General features: G+C 33.9%; 1 protein-coding gene across 5 annotated transcripts in view; it reads left to right on the top strand.

The window, feature by feature from the left end:
- The window catches only part of LOC145248030 (divergent protein kinase domain 1A-like), a 226,703-nt gene that overhangs the window by 177,369 nt on the left and 28,335 nt on the right, over positions 1-20,999 (top strand). The window contains exon 1 of one of the 5 annotated variants that reach the window (XM_080109754.1): positions 9,073-9,328. The exons of the other annotated variants lie outside the window; for them this stretch is intronic. The gene's annotated coding sequence lies outside the window, so the exon portion shown is untranslated. Of the gene's footprint in view, positions 1-9,072; positions 9,329-20,999 lie in introns of those variants that run through there. 5 annotated transcript variants of the gene reach the window in all.

Here is a 20,999-nt window from a genome sequence, read left to right as displayed (position 1 = left end):
ACTCAATTTTTCTAACCAATTATAATATTAATTGAAATTTTTTGTAATTATGCAAATTCTAAAAAAAATATTAACAAGCAGACATTCATATATATTAAAATAAAAAATTTTTCCCCCACTTTTCCATACTATGGTAACACCAAAATGGCCAATGCATATTATTTCCATACTATGGTAAAACCAAAATGGCCAATGCATATTATTTCCATACTATGGTAACACCAAAGTGGCCAATGCATATTATTTCCATACTATGGTAACACCAAAATGGCCAATGCATATTATTTCCATACTATGGTAAAACCAAAATGGCCAATGCATATTATTTCCATACTATGGTAAAACCAAAATGGCCAATGCATATTATTTCCATACTATGGTAAAACCAAAATGGCCAATGCATATTATTTCCATACTATGGTAAAACCAAAATGGCCAATGCATATTATTTCCATACTATGGTAAAACCAAAATGGCCAATGCATATTTCCATACTATGGTAAAACCAAAATGGCCAATGCATATTATTTCCATACTATGGTAAAACCTAAATGGCCAATGCATATTTCCATACTATGGTAAAACCAAAATGGCCAATGCATATTTCCATACTATGGTAACACCTAAATGGCCAATGCATATTATTTCCATACTATGGTAAAACCTAAATGGCCAATGCATATTTCCATACTATGGTAAAACCAAAATGGCCAATGCATATTATTTCCATACTATGGTAAAACCAAAATGGCCAATGCATATTATTTCCATACTATGGTAACACCAAAGTGGCCAATGCATATTATTTCCATACTATGGTAACACCAAAATGGCCAATGCATATTATTTCCATACTATGGTAAAACCAAAATGGCCAATGCATATTATTTCCATACTATGGTAAAACCAAAATGGCCAATGCATATTATTTCCATACTATGGTAAAACCAAAATGGCCAATGCATATTATTTCCATACTATGGTAAAACCAAAATGGCCAATGCATATTATTTCCATACTATGGTAAAACCTAAATGGCCAATGCATATTTCCATACTATGGTAAAACCAAAATGGCCAATGCATATTATTTCCATACTATGGTAAAACCAAAATGGCCAATGCATATTATTTCCATACTATGGTAACACCAAAGTGGCCAATGCATATTATTTCCATACTATGGTAACACCAAAATGGCCAATGCATATTATTTCCATACTATGGTAAAACCAAAATGGCCAATGCATATTATTTCCATACTATGGTAAAACCAAAATGGCCAATGCATATTATTTCCATACTATGGTAAAACCAAAATGGCCAATGCATATTTCCATACTATGGTAAAACCAAAATGGCCAATGCATATTATTTCCATACTATGGTAAAACCTAAATGGCCAATGCATATTTCCATACTATGGTAAAACCAAAATGGCCAATGCATATTATTTCCATACTATGGTAAAACCAAAATGGCCAATGCATATTATTTCCATACTATGGTAAAACCAAAATGGCCAATGCATATTATTTCCATACTATGGTAAAACCAAAATGGCCAATGCATATTATTTCCATACTATGGTAAAACCAAAATGGCCAATGCATATTTCCATACTATGGTAACACCTAAATGGCCAATGCATATTATTTCCATACTATGGTAAAACCTAAATGGCCAATGCATATTTCCATACTATGGTAAAACCAAAATGGCCAATGCATATTATTTCCATACTATGGTAAAATCTAAATGGCCAATGCATATTTCCATACTATGGTAAAACCAAAATGGCCAATGCATATTATTTCCATACTATGGTAAAACCAAAATGGCCAATGCATATTATTTCCATACTATGGTAAAATCTAAATAGCCAATGCATATTTCCATACTATGGTAAAACGAAAATGGCCAATGCATATTTCCATACTATGGTAAAACGAAAATGGCCAATGCATATTTCCATACTATGGTAAAACCAAAATGGCCAATGCATATTTCCATACTATGGTAAAACCAAAATGGCCAATGCATATTTCCATACTATGGTAACACCAAAATGGCCAATGCATATTATTTCCTTTTTTACCAGGTGAAAAGGTTGTGAAATAGTGGGAAAAATGTTTTTATGATGAGGTATATTTAAATGAATGGGGGGAAATGGATTCAATCAGAAATTTATTGCATTATATTTAAATGGAGATGGGTATCAGTTTTGTTGTCAGAAGATCGTCCTCCCAGGAATTACCACCTTTTTTATGGGAATGCCCTCTCCCATACATCTAAACTTCAACTCATTTGCTAATCAAAGCTCATCTTAATTTATTGCGTAAAATCTCGATTAAAAATAATAAATATTGAAACTGTTTTTATTTTTCCAGTAAAATCTTCCACTTTAAACACAAAAATCTTCCACATAAATTCTTGCCATTTCTAAGTAAATGTGTTTTAGCAGAAATGCATTTGTTGGTAATTTTTTACTTTTTATAATTGATGTTGCTCCCTGCTATCATGTATAATCATTGTTAGAGTTTTTTTTAAAATCACTCTTATCTTATTTGTTTATAAACTGTACGCTACAATAAACAATTGTATAGTTATAAACTTTTATCTATGTACATTTGTACTATTTGTTTAAGCAAACTTTGTAAAATGTCTATGGCGTGAATTTTCACGTTTATAACGCAGTGGTTTTAAAATGTTTTGTCTGTAAGAACTGATTTCTTTGTACAAAAAATATTTTGACTTATTTAGTTGTTATTGAGGGCTCGGATTCTATGGAAATGTGAATCTTAACATTTTGAAACAAATCTGATTTTGTGTGAAAGTTTTTGACTATTTTGAATTTGATCACTTAGTTTGTTGTGCAAGAAGTCGGACATTTTGAATTTGAATTTGGTTTCTTCTGTTTTATGCAGTTATGTCGGCCATTTTAAGTTTAGTCGCTTCTTTCCTAGGTTTAACGAATAAGTTATCAGCCATTTTGAATTTGGGTACGTCTTTGTTTAGCACAGTTCCTCGTCTCAATTTGACAAATAAATTATCAACCATTTTGAACTTTATTGTTTCTTTTTCGTTCTTTTTGTTATTTTTTCATTTTTTTTTTGTGCAGAAATTTTCAACCATTTTGAATTTAGTTGGTTCTTCTCTCAGCTTAGTGTACAGTTGTTCATCATTTTGATTATTTTAGTTTTTAGCTATTAACTTTATTTTAAACTTTAATAAGATATTGATCTTCAGTTATTACAAAGAGATATTTATGAAAGGAAGATTTCTTCTTTTGCTGTAAGAATTATTTAAGAAGAATTAAATTTAACAAGAAATTCCTTCTTTATTACAAAGGAGGAATTGGTTTTGGATCATTTAAAGGAGCAGATTTATTAGTTAAATCTTGTAAAACATCTTTACTAAAAAACTTCTGCAATTTAAACTAAACTTTTTGCCAAAGTATTTTATTAGATTGATGTTTAATTATTTTTTATGCTAATGAGTCACCACTTATCAAGTCTAAAACCACTCAAGGATAAGACTAAACAAAATGATGGATTCTCAGTTCAATGGTAAAGAAAATGAAAAGATTAAAAATGATAAAATAGAATTAAAAAAATTTGATTATTTATGGGGATGCATTACAACACGTATTTGACATTAGATTTAAAGACCACCATATTGAAGTATGTAGGGAAGTAATCCCATAATAATGTCAGCATTTTGTACTTTTTGGTCCCCCGACAAAGGAGGGATTAAACCTAGTAATTCACTCTCGTTCGCCCATTCATTAGTTTGCACTTTTCTCAATAACCACCCCTTGGATTTTTATTTTTAATTTTGCACAAACATTAGTTATGGTGAAAGTAGATTTTTCACTAATGGAGGAGGACACCGCATGCTCAGATTGTTTTTTATTAAATGGTCCCCTCATTGCGTAATCTAGTTTTTTGTTATTTGACTTCTGCTATTTGTCTGTTCATAAAATGTATTTGTATTTGTGTTCATAAAAAAGTAAAAAATAAGACATGATACACCCAGAAAACTGATATATTATATTTCACCATGCTTTAGGTAAAATAAAAGCCCATTTTGTTTTGGAGGTCTCCAACATAGACCCCCTACTACCACGTCTCCTTCTCCAACATCAGGGGTTTACGTTCCAACCTTCCAGAGGTTGAAACCCAATTACAGGAGACAAAACCGGACATTTTCTTCCTAAGCGAAACTGGTATAGGGCCGACCACTTCCCTAGATGAGTTCATAATTAAAGGACACTCTACCTTAACATCTAAATCTGACCCCCAAGATCGCCATGGGCATGAAATATGTGCCTACATTAAAGATGGTTTTCCATGTGGTAGGGATATCTCCAGAGAAGACCCTAATATACCTTATATGTGCTTCCGGGTTGCACTTACTTACACCACTGCATTTATATTTGCCCTCTATCGCCCCCACAACAGCGGAGTTACTATCTTTAAGAGTATATCTGTATATCGATTCTCTATGGCTGACTAGGATAGCTTCCGCAAATTTATATCTGATCTACCTCTGCATTCCATGTTTAAAAAGGATATGTCTAGTATCAGACCTGACCGAATGGATAATTGTAGGCATAGCCCGATTAATACCATCAAAAAAATTTCAACAAAAACCTAATAGCCAGCCATGGTTCTCTCCAGAATGTGCTGCTGCCATCGTGCACAGAAATCACTTTTTTCATAGCTACCAACGTAATAGATGTACTGAGACTAAAACTGCTTTCAGGATTGCCAGCAACCACTGTAAAAGAGTAATAAAACATGCAAGAGAGCTATATGCTCAGTCTGTTAAATCCAAAATAGCTGAGCAGCGGCTTGGTTCTCACCAGTTTCTGAACAGAAGCGTGCATTCTATCCCAACTATCATCAATGGACCTGAGGTCATCTTGTCAGCATCAGACAAAGCCAAACTATTTGCCAAGAACTTTGCAGCTAATTCTACCCTATGCGATGAAGGCCATCAGCTCCCCGTATTTCCTCCTATAACAGACAGCACTCTATGCAACATACAAATATCTGTGCGTGAGGTCGCCAAGCTAATCAAGAACCTTGATTCCAGCAAAGCAACTGGCTCTGATGGCATTCCAATTATAATGTTGAAAAGGCTTCAACCATAACTTGCCCTCATACTTACAAAACTGTTTAAGCATTGCCTTAAGGAGAAGTGCTTCCCAACACCCTGGAAAACCTCATCAGTATGCCCTGTATTTAAAAATTCAGGTGATAAATCATCTCCCTCTCAGTACAGACCAATAAGTCTCCTGTGTGTCATGAGTAAGTTGTTGAAATCCATATTAAATAAAGAAGTAGCCAACCACCTCAGCAGAAATAACCTTAGTGACATGCAATATGGTTTCCGTTCTGCTAGATCTACAGCAGATGTGCTAACGGTTATATCTCATAGGATTAGTGAATCTCTTGACAAAGGTTTCCTTTCTAGGGCAATTGCTCTTGACATATCAAGGTTTTTGATAAGGTATGGCATAAAGGCTTACTTCACAAGATTTCCAACTATGGTATAACTGGAAATGTTTTCTTAATTATTAAATCATTTCTCTCTGATAGGCTCATAAGAGAAGTGGTTGATAGGCAAAAAGCAGAGGCCCACAGTATTAATGCTGGAGTCCCTCAGAGGTCCATCCTGGGCCCAACTCTCTTCCTGATCTCCATCAATGATCTCCCAAAACACAAATGATTCGTTGACATCTATGCTGATGATACGACCATCTATGGCAACACATCAAAGGCCGTAAATGACAAAGGTCTCTCTAATTCTCTTTCCTCTGATCTTAAGCATGTGGTACAGTGGGAGGAGAGGTGGCTAGTTACTTTTAATGCATCTAAAACCAAGCTCCTATCTTTACATCATCAACGCTCTGATCCCCATCTGGCGCCTTGGGGAGGCTCCATGTTTTGTCAAGCTTCTGGGATTGACCTTTACTCCTGATCTGAAATGGAACACGTACAGCAAGTCTGTTGCCAAAGTCGCTGAAAAAATGGTAGGATCCTTCTACTGCTCCAGAAGATATTTCACTGCTGATGCAATTCTCTATCTATATAAAAACCAAGCACGTGCAAGGATGGACTACTGCTGCCACATGTGGGCAGGAGCTGCTAAAAACAGCCTATCCTGCCTTGACAGAATACAAAATAGACTTCGTGGCTTAATGGGGGATGCCCTTTTCTCTTCCCTGTAACTTCTCTCCCACAGGAGAGATGTTGTGAGCCTGTCTTTGTTTTATCGTTATTTCCATGGCAAGTGCTCATCTGAGCTCCAATCTCTGATCCCCCTGGCCAATATTTTACGACAAACACCCATCTAGCTGAAACCACTGTCAATAATTTTCTCCACACTTTATCTGTGCCTAAATCAAAACGTAGATTCCATGAACAAAGCTTTTTTCTTAGAAGTGCACACCTGTGGAACTCTGTTCTGTTTGCCTGTTTCCCACCTGACTACAACTTGGATGTCTTCAAGTCCAACATAAACAAATTCCTGATAAACTGCCCTCTTAAGTAAGACACTATCAAATCCCCATTACTAACGATTACTACAATATTATCCCATTGATTACTGTATATGCAATAACCTTATTCCTGAGTGGCTTCCGAGCCTTGATAAGTGGTGACTACCAAGTAAAAAAAAAAAAAACTCAATTAGTTAAGAGAGGGATCAACGTTTAGACCAATTTTTAAAAAATGTTATTATGTATTAATCTGTCAACAACTTAAGTTGCCAGAGAAAGTGAGAGAATGTGATAAAATGGGAAGGAGGATGATATAGAGGCAAGGAAGAGAGTGAAAAGGAGACAAAGGAATTGGTGTGATGGACGAGGAAAAAGTTTTAGAAGAAAGATGCTGCACAGATTTTGACTTCTATTTTGTTGTTCATGTCCCTCCCCTTGGGCAACGTCAGTCACGTAATGCTAGTATTAACACAAGTCCAAATTATATAACCCCCCTCCCCCCCACACACACACACTTAAAAGCATCACATGAAATCATATTGGTATACAATTATTTTTAATTTGAAGCTTTGTTGTCTACCAAAAATTACCTGGAAATAATATTTCTTTGTTTCTTTCTAAGATTAAATGCCAGAAAAGAATTTCTTCCTATTGTACTCTAGTTTATAAATGCTTTATGAACGGAAGTTGTTTTTACTTAATGCATCTTGAAAAACTGGATTCTATGCAACGTAAAAATAAGAATAAAAAAGTGCTTTGTGTTTGATACAAAAGGACACAGGGTTCCTCATTCAATCCTGAACAATGTTATATCCCCCTGTGAGTCATTCACTCTTTTGTGTATTTATTTGTATATTTTTATATAAATAAATAGAATATATCAATTCCATTACACAAAAATTAGCAAGTAAAACCGTGCCTTTTTCTAGCCTCTGAATAAAATCATTTCAAGTGCTGAGGAAAAGTTAGACATCAAATAAGTCAGATGATCCACCCTGCCTTAAACGAATTTAGAAAGAAATCCTCCATTTTAAGTTAAAAAAAAAAAAAAAAAACTCAATGGTAGGTGTTTTGATTATAGTCAGCTAACATACTTCCTAACTTCCGGTGTGTCTGCTGCCGGAAGTGGTGCCAAGGCAAATCAGATCCTTCACTTTTATTGTTCTTCAGTATTTTTTATTGTAAAACGATTTATTGGAATAAAATATAAGAAAATGACATTATTGAAAAATATACAATAAAAATTAACAAAATTATACAGATAAAAATAACACAATTAGTCTTTATTTGCACTTTTAATAACAAAATTTTAAATAAGTTTTAAAACTAATTTCAATGATTCTTAATTAAAACTTTTAAACCTGTTTTCAATAATTTAAAAAACTAAGCGCAAAAAAATGTTAAAAAATTTCTAACTAATTTCAATAATTCTTAATCAAAATAAGACCGAAAAATTTTTTCGATGATTATTAAATAAAAAAACAGAACAATTGGAAAACATAATTATAAAAAAACAGAGTACATGCATAGGCATGAGAGAAAAAAGCGAAGGAACTGATTTGCCTTGTCACTACTTCCGGTAGCAGACACACTAGAAGTTATGAAGTATGTTAGCTGACAATTTTCAGTGCTTTTTTTTTTTTTTTTTTTTTTTTTTTTTTTTTTAGATCATTAAAAATGATAATAAATTATATATCAAAAATGAAATTACTGATGCAATTATTATTTTATATGAATATTAGTGTGCAAATTGACAAGCATAATTTTCTGTTCATCACTTTTAACAAAAGGTGTACATTAGTATATAATATGCATTGTGTTAATAATAACCAATACTAATACTTAATTGACTGGATAGCTGAAATCAAATATTGTTTGCATTACTCAAGTCCAACATGGAAAATTCAATAAGATTAGTTTACATGCTAGATGATATCGCAAGTAATAAATGTAGAAAACGGAGTATCTGACAGTATGGTATTGAATAATCTTTTTATAAGAAAATCATAATTCATTTCTTAATGAATCATAACATTTTCTCTGGTGTGGAGATATAATTTTTGTTTGGATTTTGCACATTTGATGAACGTATATACTATACTGAAACATTTTCACATGAAAAGATCTTGTCATTTTCATGCTATATATGGATATATCATTTAAAAAAAAAATGAAATTCATTATTTGGATTATTTAATCTGTTTTCATCTTGGATGTTATTCTCACAACGTTTTAGCTGATGTAACCATCTGACCTTTTTCAAGATTATCGAGATTGACACAACACCCCTGAAGAAGGTTCAAAGTTACATTAGCCGAAACGTTGTGAGAATAACCAAATGAGAATAGTAGTTTGAATAATCCATGTAATATAAATCGTCAAACTCCAAAACTTGAAATGATTTTCTTGATTACATTAAAAGATAACCAAAAAGCTATCCTTCATGTATCTGGTGTTTTATGCACACTACCACAGTGTCGTTTTCATTTTTTTGATTTGGGACGTGTGCTCTGGTTTAAGAGGATTTCTGAAGCCAAGTTCACTTATCAAATAGTGACTAGCATTTCTTTTGTTTACAGCAATTTATACAAAACAGAATGATATAAAGGTCAGGGAAAAGTTTTCTATTTTAAGTTGTAAATTACTGTCTTTCAACTTAAGAAGCAAAAGTCAAGTACGATGATTGTTTCTAATTTTAACCTAAATAATCGTGCAGATCATTAGCGGTAGTGACGGCTTTTCTCACTTATAAACGCCTTTCCATTTGCATGTGTTTTTGGGTAAACAGCTGCAGAAATAACGTGTTCACCTTACATCAAAGGTCAGTTGTTCTTTCTTTTTTTTTTTTTTTTTTTTTTTTAATTTTTCGTTACTATTCAATAACACACTAAATTATTCATCTGTTATTAATAACTGTCTGTATACCAGGCATTGCCCAGTCGAGAGACATTGCAAACTGCAGGACTTACTGAGAAAAATGATTCCAAACATAGCCATTTTTACAATTTTTTTTTTAATAGACTTTTAAAAAATTTTCTTTATTTTTATTCTTTATTCTAATAAATATTTGATTAATCTGTATATCTATAAAAGTGAAAATGCCTGTGTGTGTATCTGTGTACATTTCTCTACAAATAACTCTGTCAATTTTCAATCTAGAGACTCGAGATTTGACATAAGGAGTATTGAGATTTCGGGAAATCTTTTTAATCGGTTTTTGACCAGAAACTTGGCTTTCAAGGGGTCAAAGTTCAATGATTTGACCGCTAAATTTGGGTCTAAACCCTTTAAATTTTAAATGTAGGTTACATGGACATGGATCAAACATTTTTATTTGATTTGAGCCCAAAATAAATGTTAAGTTGTCAAAATTGTGATCAAAGTTTAAAAAAAAATTGACCTCTGCAGTCTCTATCAAATTACTCAGTCAATTTCTGGTCTAAACATTTGAAATTTTACATAAAGGGTATTCAGAGATGGAGAAAGTCTAGAAGTATAAGCCATGTTTAGTTTCAGAACAGTTTCTGATGGTTCGTTGTTCTACACAAGTCCTGGGAGTTGACTGGTTTGCAGTAGACAGTTCTTGAGTTGGAATCCACAGAGCAAAAGATTCTTCCCCTGTTGACACGAATAAAACATATGAAAAGTTGCTACAGAAAGGTTTAATATTTATGGAGCAATTCTGGTTTCTGATTGGTTGGTAGCAGGACGTGAATTAATTCGATTTGTCAGTTCCTAGCAGCATCGTTTATAAATATAATCTCCCGACTGTGTGAGATCATACCCCATTATAGTAAAAATATTGTAACAAAGCTTTTTAATTATTTTGGGTCAAAAATTTGAGCTGCCAAGGCATCAAAGTTCAAAAGATGTTACCTTTGTGGTGTCTAGAAAACTACTTAGCCAATTGTGGGTCTAAATATTTGAAATTTATACATAACGGGTATTCAGACATGCGGCAAGCATTTTTATCAGTTTTGGGGTAAAAATTTAGCTGCCAAAAGGTTAAAGTTAAAAGAGTTGACTTTTGCAGATTCTATCAAATTCCTTTGCCAGTTTTGGGTCTAAAGACTTGAAATTTTAGATGTAGGTAACTTGGACATGGGTAAAACTTTGTATTTTAATTTGAGACCAAAATAATAAATGTTAAGAGGTCAAAATCGGGGTGAAAGTTTTAAAAAATTGACCTCTACGATCTCTACAAAATTACTCAGACAAATTTTGGTCTAAATATTTGAAATCTTACTCTACGTGTGAATACACTTTATGTAAGTAATGAACAGTACATATGGCCTGAGCAAAGCCGGGCTGAACTGCTAGTAATAAATGAATAAATACTTCAATGTCTATTTATGAAAGTTATGTATAAACGAGAAATAAAATATTTTTTTTCAAGCGTTGATGTCTGATTATTCAAATGCATGAGATTACTTAAGTATGATTCACATGGCTTTACATTGTCGGCATCAATTGGTCTCTTGTGTATTTTGAGAAGTAATTTTGTTCTGCTCCTGTGAACGATTGATTATTATTATTTTTAGATTTTTAAAAATTTTGTATTTTATTCATAGATCATCACTTATCAAGGCCAAAAGCCACTTGGGGATAAGGGTTAATGAGATGGAATGATTGCAAGCTGAAAGATAAAAAACTTTATGAAAACACTGAGACTGATTTACTTTGAATTTGAATATGATCATGTTATAATCCACAATCTTGGTAATGTGTTTTACAGATAAGAAACGTTTGTGAGGAAGTTCTGTTTTCTTGTGCTAGTAAAGTGAGTTTTTGCTATGAATGTTTTACAGGAAGAAACCAAAGATTGGAGCTCAATCAAGCAGTTTGTGTTCAAATAACGTTAGAGAAAGAAATTAACAATATGTTTTCTGTGAAAGGAGCTATTATTTCCTTTCTTCAATTTGATATTTTGAGGTATACTTTCTTAGAGAAATTATCTTCTAATCTGTTAATTTTATCATTTCTGTTTGTGATTGTCTTTTTTTTTTTGTTGTTTTTTTTTACATGGGGGTCACCACTTATCAAGGCCCGAAGGCCACTCAGGGATAAGGGTTATTGCGTGTACAGTAATCAATGAGATAGTATTGTAGTAATCATTAGTATTGAGGGTTTTTATAGTGTCTTACTTAAGGGGGCGATTTGTCAGGAGTTTGTTTATGTTGGACTTCAAGACATCCAAGTTGTAGTCAGGTGGGAAACAGGCAAGCGGCAGAGAGTTCCACAGGCGTGCACTTCTAAGAAAGAAGCTTTGCTCATGGAATCTAGGTTTGGATTTAGGCACAGATAAAGAGTGGGGAAAATTATTGGCAGTAGTTTCAGCCAGACGGGTGTTTCTCGTGAAAGATTGGTGAGGGGGGGACGAGAGATTGGAGCTCAGACGAGCCCCTGCCATGGAAATAACGATAAAACAAAGACAGGCTCACAACGGCTCTTCTGTGGGAGAGAGGTTTCAGGGAAGAGAAAAGGGAATTCCCCACTAAACCACGAAGTCTATTTTGTATTCTGTCAAGGCAGGATAGGCTGTTTTTAGCAGCTCCTGCCCACATATGGCAGCAGTACTCCATCCTTGCACGTACTTGGTTTTTTATACAGATACAGAATTGCATCAGTAGGAAGATATCTTCTGGAGCAGTAGAAGGATCCCACCATTTTCCCAGCATCCCTGGCAACAGATTTGATGCACGTTTTCCATTTCTGATCAGGAGTAAAGGTCAAACCCAGAAGCTTCTCAAAACATGGAGCCTCCCCAAGATGAGAGCCATCCATTTCAATTCATACCAGCTGTGGATCAGAACGTTGATGTAAAGATAGAAGCTTGGTTTTGGATGCATTAAAAGTAACCAGCCACCTCTTCCCTAATTGTACCACGTGCTTAAGATCAGAGGAGAGAGAATTAGAGAGAACTTTGTCATTTACGGCTTTTAATGTGTTGCCATAGATGGTCGTGTCATCAGCATAGATGTCAACGAATGATTTAAGTATGTGTTTTGGGAGATCATTGATATAGATCAGGAAGAGAGTTAGGCCCAGGATTGACCCCTGAGGGACTCCAGCATTAATACTGTGGGCCTCTGATTTCTGCCCATCAACCACTACTCTTATGAACCTATCAGAGAGAAATGATTTAATAATTGAGAAAACATTTCCAGTAATACCGTAGCTAGAAATCTTGTGAAGTTAGCTCTTATGCCATACCTTATCTTCGATATGTCAAGAGCAATTGCCCTGGAAAGGAAACCTTTGTCAAGAGATTCACTAATCCTATGTGATATATCCGTTAGCACATCTGCTGTAGATGTTGCAGAGCGGAAACCATATTGCATATCACTAAGAAGGTTGTTTTTGTTGAGGTGGTTGACTACTTCTTTATTTAATATGGATTCCAACAACTTACTCATGACACACAGGAGACTTATTGGTCTGTACTGAGAGGGAGATGACTTTTCACCTGAATTCTTAAATACAGGGCATACTGATGAGGTTTTCCAGGGTGTTGGAAAGCACTTCTCCTTAAGGCAACGTTTAAACAGTTTTGTAAGTATGGGGGTAAGTTTTGGTTGGAGCTTTTTCAACACTATAACTGGGATGCCGTCAGGACCAGTTGCTTTACTGGAATCAAGGTTCCTGATTAGCTTGGGAACCTCATGCACAGATATTTGTATGTTGCATAGCGTGTTGTCTGTTATAGGAGGAAATACAGGGAGTTGATGGTCATTGTCGCATAGGGTAGAATTAGCTGCAAAGTTCTTGGCAAATAGTCTGGCCTTGTCTGATGTTGACGAGATGACCTCAGGTCCATTGATGATAGTTGGGATAGAATGCACGCTTCTGTTCAAGATCCTGTTTGCTATTTGCCAGAACTGGTGGGAACCAAGCCACTGCTCAGCTACTTTGGATTTAACAGCCTGAGCATATAGCTCTCTTGCATGTTTTATTACTCTTTTACAGTGGTTGCTGGCAATCCTGAAAGCAGCTTTAGTCTCAGTACATCTATTACATTAGTAGCTATGGAAAAAGTGATTTCTGTGTGTGATGGTAGCAGCACATTCAGGGAAGAACCCTGGCTGGCTGTTAGGTTTTTGTTGGAATTTGTGGATGGTATGAATTGGTCTATGCCTACAATTAACCATTCGGTCAGGTCTGATACTATAGAGGACACATCCTTTTTAAACATGGAATGCAGAGGTAGGTCAGATATGAATGTACGGAAGCTATCCTAGTCAGCCATAGAGTATCAATATACAGTACGGTGGAGAGGTACGTCTGAAGACTTATTACATTTCATTTTTATCTTAACTGATACAACGGAGTGGTCAGAGGATCCCAGAGGAGATAGAACGGAACATGAACACAGCTCAGGGCAAGTTGTGAGGAAAAGGTCTGAAGGCTTGCATATTGACCGGGTGTATCGGGCACATGGGTGGGTTCGTGAACAATCTGAGTGAGATCATAGGCAATGGCAAAATCATCACAAAACCTCCCTCGTCATCGGTTTTATTTGAGTGGGTCAGCCATTCCACATTATGGACATTGAAGTCACCGCAAATGTGAATGTTAGCCGAAGGATGAGCAGACAGGATGTGGTCAATTTTCTCAGATATGCTCTTAAAGATAGTAACCCCACTGTTGTGGAGGCGATAGAGGGCAAATATAAATGCGGTGGTGTAAGCTAGTGCAACCCGGAAGCACATATAAGGTAAATTAGGGTCTTCTCTGGAGATATCCCTACCACATGGAAAGCCATCTTTGATGTAGGCACATATTCCATGCCTATGGCAATCTTGGGGGTCGGATTTAGATGTTAAGTTAGAGTATCCTTTAATTATGAATTCGTCTAGAGAAGTGGTTGGCCCTATGCCAGTTTCACTTAGAAAGCATGTCCAGTTTCGTCTTCTGTAATTGTGTTTCAACCTCTGGAAGGTTGGAACGTAGACTCCTGATGTTGAAGGAGACCTGGTAGTAGGGATCTACGTTGGAGGATGGGGTTCTGTTGCTTATTGTAAAATGTTTGAGTGCTATCATTTTTTGCCAACTTTTCTATCATGATTTGTATTGGTTGTTCAGTTTGTGTTTACTTATTTAGTTTCATAGTTTCTCCATATTCTTTTTTTTTTATTCATTGCATAGTATTCTGAGCATTGGCTCTAATGTCGAGTTTATTTAGTTTTTCTTTGGGATTTATTTTACATTTTCTTAGAGTAGAATATCATATCCAGATAATCTTTAATGCATTTATTATCAAACCAAAGCTTGTGGAATTTAGTAGGCATGGATGATTTCAGTATGTTTTCCTCAGCGTAAGATATGAATTTTTTGATGAAATATTTTAGGTGATTTTCATTATTACTATTTGATTTTCTTGTTATATTGGAGCCGCATTGGTTTTTGAAATGGTTCCTAATTACAGATTTATGTTCTATCTTAATATTTTCTTTAGTTAGAGAGCATAATGTACCAGGATGATTGGCAAATAGTTACACTCACATGTTTTTGCGATGGACCTTCCACATGTTATCCTACGTCATTAGATTATAAGTCTGATTTATTGCTAAATATAACCCTATTTTCAGATGCACATGTGTATTTGCTTTATTATTGTAGAGGCAAAGGTTGGTTTTGACTGAGGTTTTCTATAATGTAACCGTTTTTGTGTTTGTCTCTTTGTTTCTATATATTTTCTTTTGGTTCTTTAAATAATATTTAAATATCCGAATAGAATGAATGGTTGAGGAATTTGTTTTATTTGTCTTTTTTATCTCTTTGTTTTTGCTAATCTCCATCATTACAATAATCACAGGAGTTACCGAGCTTATGAAAACGAATTTTTAAAAACTATCCAGTGAACCAAGAGCAAGAAAGATGCAAGCAATTGCACATTTTTCTTCTGTTGTATGTGGGAGAACGATTACAGTGCTCCGTAGAAAAAAAATGTTGTCAAAATCATCTCCCCCTGGCCAGGATGTACTTGCAACTTTTAGAGACTTTAATAATCTCTAAAAATTTAAGACCAAACTCTAAGCTTAAATAACACGAAAATGTCTTTCGAAGCTAAAAAGTCCTACTTTTTAACTTTTGTTTTGAATTCCCAATCATAATGTGTACAACTTTTGGAAAAACAATTTGGTGCTAATTGAATGCTCAAAAAGCCTTAATTTTTTTTTAGAGCAAAATATGCACCAATCGTGTCTCTAAAAATAAGTACTTGTTTTTCAACTATTTTCTACACTTCATTTATTACATATTAATGATAATATCTCCTAAAGTGGCAATGGTGTAAACCAGGGGAACTCCTTACATCAATCATGATCAACTATTTGAGAGACTTTGTGGGCAGATCGCATGATGTTAAAAAAAGAAAATGTTATTGCTTCCAAACATTCGGAACCTCGTGGCAAAGCAGGAGGCACAAGAGCAGTCCTGTGCGCAGCTTGAGAGCACATGCTAGATAAAACAAATTGGTAATTGTCCGTCGGAGTTCAACAAATGCTTTGAAGATTTTGGTTAACTCAAGCTAATCACTACATTCATGTGCTTCCCTTTCTCAAAAAAAAATGCTGAGGTTGTTTCATTCACATTAAAAATTGAAACCTTAACTCTTCTGGAGTGAGAAATGCGATTCTGACACGATAAGCCAACATTCAGCTAATGCAAAGCTCATGGACAATTACAGAACTTACTCACAGAGGACCCCAACATCAGTAAATGTGCTGCCTTCTTGACTGCATTATTTGGTTTCACTTATGTGAGTCAGCCTTTTCCGACATGAAGATCTTTAAGATCAAATACCGTTCCACCATAACTGATGAGCATCTATAAGTTTGCTTCAGCCTGGCTATTAGCAGCTACTGCCTGGACTATGCAGGCCTGACTGATTCCATCTAATGCAAGTCATCAGAGTAAGCTAATGAGAAAAAATGTACAGAGCTGTACTGTGCAATATGGGTTGATGCTGAAAAAGTGTGTGCACCCCTGGTGTAAACAATTGTAGGATTCTAAACTATATTAACTGAGGCAACAAAAGTGAGTCTGTTTATTTGCCTTTGTGCGGGGGAAAGGGGATACCCAGCACTCCAAAAAGAGACATTCTAGATGGAATGAAAATAAAAATTGCCTGTCAAGAATTTTTTCTGATTGAGGGGGAAACAGATACTACACTTTAATCAAAGCAGTTAGACATTACATTATGTAAACTATATTACTTTGCTATATTAAAAAGGCTGACACAATCTTATTGTCTTGAGTCGTCCATCAATTGATGAGTTTGTGTACCATGATGCTTGCTCACTCATTGTGACCAGAAGCTCCATTCCCAAAAGGTCAGAAGAGTTTTGATTGTTATATGAGGCTTTCCAGCTCATTATTTGACATATTTTCACCAGTTTCATCATGTGAAGATATGTCAAGCCAGTACTAAAACTCTGCGTTGAACAACTGCAAAAATGCATGGTAGAAATCCATACAGTTTTTTTGCTTGTTATATCATTTCACCACAATTTGATGTTGTAGATGATACATAGTATTTTATCAACTTTCTTAGATCAATCAACATTCACTGTTCAAGCAATGACCTTATTATATCCAAATGATCTGTTTATATGTCATAAAATGGACAAATAAAAGAAAAAACATTTGGATTTTTTTTTTTTTTTGCGTATCAAATATTCTTGTTTTATGGTCTACTAGCAAGGCCACCCGGCGTTGCTCGGGACTGTATAAGAAAAATTTTGAACATACCTGCTATTCTTAGGATAGAGGAATTTTTGATGTCTATGTATCATTTGCCATCTTGAACAAAAGAATATTTTACCTATCCTAGGACGGGTATTATATGCATGAGATAATTGTACGTTCCCTAGAACAGGAAATTTACAGCACATATATGGAAAAAAATTTCCTTGCCTAGGGCGGGTAATGTACAATACATATTTAAAATAATTGACATAATTTTCTGTTGTGCAAACTTTTCTGTATGTCACAGGTAAGAGTTTTTGTTTTTACATCAGAGTGCTATAGTGAAGAAGAACCTTATTTCTCATTTAAAAGTCATACTACCTGAATATATTACATGATGTTTGGTTTTAATAACTTTTATGCACGTCACAGGTAGGATTTTCTTTGTTTTTTTTGTTTTTTTTCATGTGAGTACTATACTGCACAAGTACCTTATTTCTTGTGTAGGATACTGCACAAGTACCTTTTTCTAATTTATAAATGAAAGAACTCAATACTTTTATGAAATTTTTGTTGTGCTTAATGTTTTGTACATCAGGGGGTAAGAATTTGTTTTTTTATCTGGGTGCTATAGTGAAGAAACACATTATTTTTTAGATGTAAGTTATATTACTTGAATATTTAGCGGGATTTAACAGTTTTAATAACTTATGTACGTCACAGGTAAGATATTCTTTGTTTTTTCATGAGTACTATACTGCACAAGTACCTTATTTCTTGGGTAGGATAATGTACAAGTACGTCATTTCTAAGTTATAGATGAAACTACTCGATGATTTTACATAAGTTTTTCATATGATTAATATACTGTCAAATTCATTATTACTTGGATAGAATTCCTTGTACGCATAAATACATAAACAAAGTAAGTGAACATTGTATGTGATTTTTGGAATATGACATCTATAGACATATGCAAACATACATTACATATAATTCATAATGATCAGTTAATTAGTTTTGGAATTGATCCAAGACACAAAAAGATATAATCATATGCAGATCCTTAAAATTCATAATGGTCAGTTAATTAGTTTTGGAATGAATCCAATAATAGAAATACATAATCATATACACATCCTTAAAATTAATAATCAGTTCATTAGTTTAGAAGTTAATCCAATGCATACAAATATACAGACATATATACATAAATAAAATTAATAATGATCGGTTAATTAGTTTAGAATTGAATCCAATGCACAGAAATATATAATCATATACACATCATTAAAATTAATAATGATCGGTTAATTAGTTTAGGAACGAATCAAATACATACAAATATACAGACATAAACACATAATTAAAATTCATAATGATTGGCTAAATAGTTTAGGAATGAATTCAATACAAAATTTTTTTACTGGATCTATTTATGTGATTATTGGAATGTAACAAATAAGCCGATATATAATATATCCTATATATTTGGAATATGACATTTTCGTTATATACAGCAAAAACATTTTTCGTATTTTTTTTATATAAGTGTTCTTTTATAATTATTACATAACATTTAAAAGTCCAGAATATTGGAATGTAACAAAAAAAAAAAAAAAAAAAAAAGAAATGGTGGAGCTCAAACCCACAACACTGGTGTTAGTAATCGATGACGCTACATGTTGCACCAAGGAAAAAACTGCATTAATAATCTGGCAAATTTAATAATAAATAAATCTCTGTTACAGATTGTGTGCATGCACAAACGACGCCATTGTCGCTATGCTCGTTAAGTTGTCATTTCTTTCAAGTTTGAACTCCTTTTTTGAATCCCTTAGCAATTGTTTTAATCAATTAAACACCCTAATAAAATTCTGCACCCTATATGCAATCTTTTGAGTTACTGCACACCGTCAAACGACCATCCGTCTAGGAGGAGATACAATTTAAAAAGAGAGACAGGCACACGCACACAGACATAGTGAGATTTATATATTAGATATAAGTATTACAGTGTTACTCAATACCGAAATACTATACTTGTTGAAATCTATTCATAGACAAGTTGCTGTTTAACACAAGAGACATTCTTATTATTGCCAATACATTGCACATTATTTTGTAGATTGTGAAAAGAACTGACTGAATTCTTTTAAATTTATTAATGAGTCGGCACTTGTCAAGGATAAAGGTTAATGAGATTCAATTTTATACTAGTATTTAAAAAGCATGATACTTGATAATATTTTTGATACCACAGAAAATGTGCTATAACACCAGTAGTTAATAGATTCATAAGTTGCATAACGCAGACCTCAAAACTTAGCAGAAAACAAAAAAAGGACAATGGTAAGAAATAAGAGAAGTGAAAAGAATGCGATTCAACAGTGAAGTCAAAATCTGATCACAGATTGGGTGCATAAACAGAAAATAAAAAGGATGAAAATGTGAAAAGCAAAATATTAAACTATGGAAAACAAATCTTATTTTATTAAAATTTGTAGTAACAATTTTAGATGGCTTCTATATAATTTTAGATATGTTATCTGAAAATATATTGAAGTATTAATGTTTCTGATAATTCTATTACCATTGGAGTTGAGGAATTGGAATCCAGACTCAACTATTTTCACAGGTGTTAAGAATAGTAATCAGTAAAACAAACAAAAAAAATATTGGTTAAATTGGAACATTTATTTAATGAAATTCATGAAAGAATTTTTGAAGGTGGTATGGAAGAAAAGTATTGGACACACTCTCATTGAGGTGGTGTAGTTTGAATGTATGCCCATCAAGAATGACCTGGCTCTTATTTTTATCTCTAAAAAAAAAAAAAAAAAAAAAAAAAAACCCATCTGATTATGTTAATTATACCTCCAGTAATATTGTACAAATTGATTTTTCTGAGAAGACCTTCATGCCAGATCTTGTCAAAATCCTTGCAGATATCTAGCACTATCAGCCTAACCTTACTTAAATTATCAAGTGTGCAGTATATATGTTGAGCTAAGATAGGATATCTGCAGTAGAATGGATTGCCTAAATCCAGAGAGAAATTTAGCATTTTCGATGTTGTGAACTATTAGTGGATTGATCAAGAATTTAAAGATTTTAGCAAAAAGAGGAGAATTATGAGGCAATAACTTTGCAGGTTAATTCTTTCACAAAGTTCTTGAAAACTGGTACCACAAAGGTAATTCTCCAGCTATCAGGTTAATGAAATTCTGCAATTGCAAGGTGTTTGTTGTGGGGTTTGGAGAGGACTGGCCAGTTTAGCAGAGCATTTCATTATTGCTAAAACAGGGTTAAGATCTGGTTGAAATACTTTTGAGCTGTCAGTGTCTTTTATGATAGCCAGAACATGAGAACGGGTGATAATCAAATCATCTTATGCAATTTTCATCCACAGTTAAAAATTGGGGATGGAGTGATTTGTGGAATTTAAGATAATCTGTTGGGCAAGCAATTTCGCCTTGTTTGTTGTTGTGGAAGTGACTTCATGATAATTAGTGGGGGAATTGTTGATTGCCGATTGTTATTTGGATTATTCAGACTACTACTTGAATGGTATTCTAACAGAATTTTGGTCGATGTAATCTCTGACCTTCTTTAGGTGCATCATTTGAGCTTGGGAATCTTTTTGTTTAACTCTGAAAATTTCTATAGAATTTCTAACTGAATCTTTTATTCAATCCAGATGTAAATTGTTCTCATTCAGTCAGACATGACTGGGTAGAAGTGTTAATAATTCTATTTTATTCTTAGTATCATTTTTAGTGAGGGTTGGACCTTTGCCCTCA

Source organism: Euprymna scolopes, chromosome 26, assembly GCF_053919585.1.
Source record: "Euprymna scolopes isolate OS-2025 chromosome 26, ASM5391958v1, whole genome shotgun sequence".
Lineage (NCBI taxonomy): Eukaryota > Metazoa > Mollusca > Cephalopoda > Sepiida > Sepiolidae > Euprymna > Euprymna scolopes.
The sequence above is the reverse complement of the archived record's forward strand: the minus strand, read 5'-3'. Positions and strand labels throughout refer to the sequence as shown.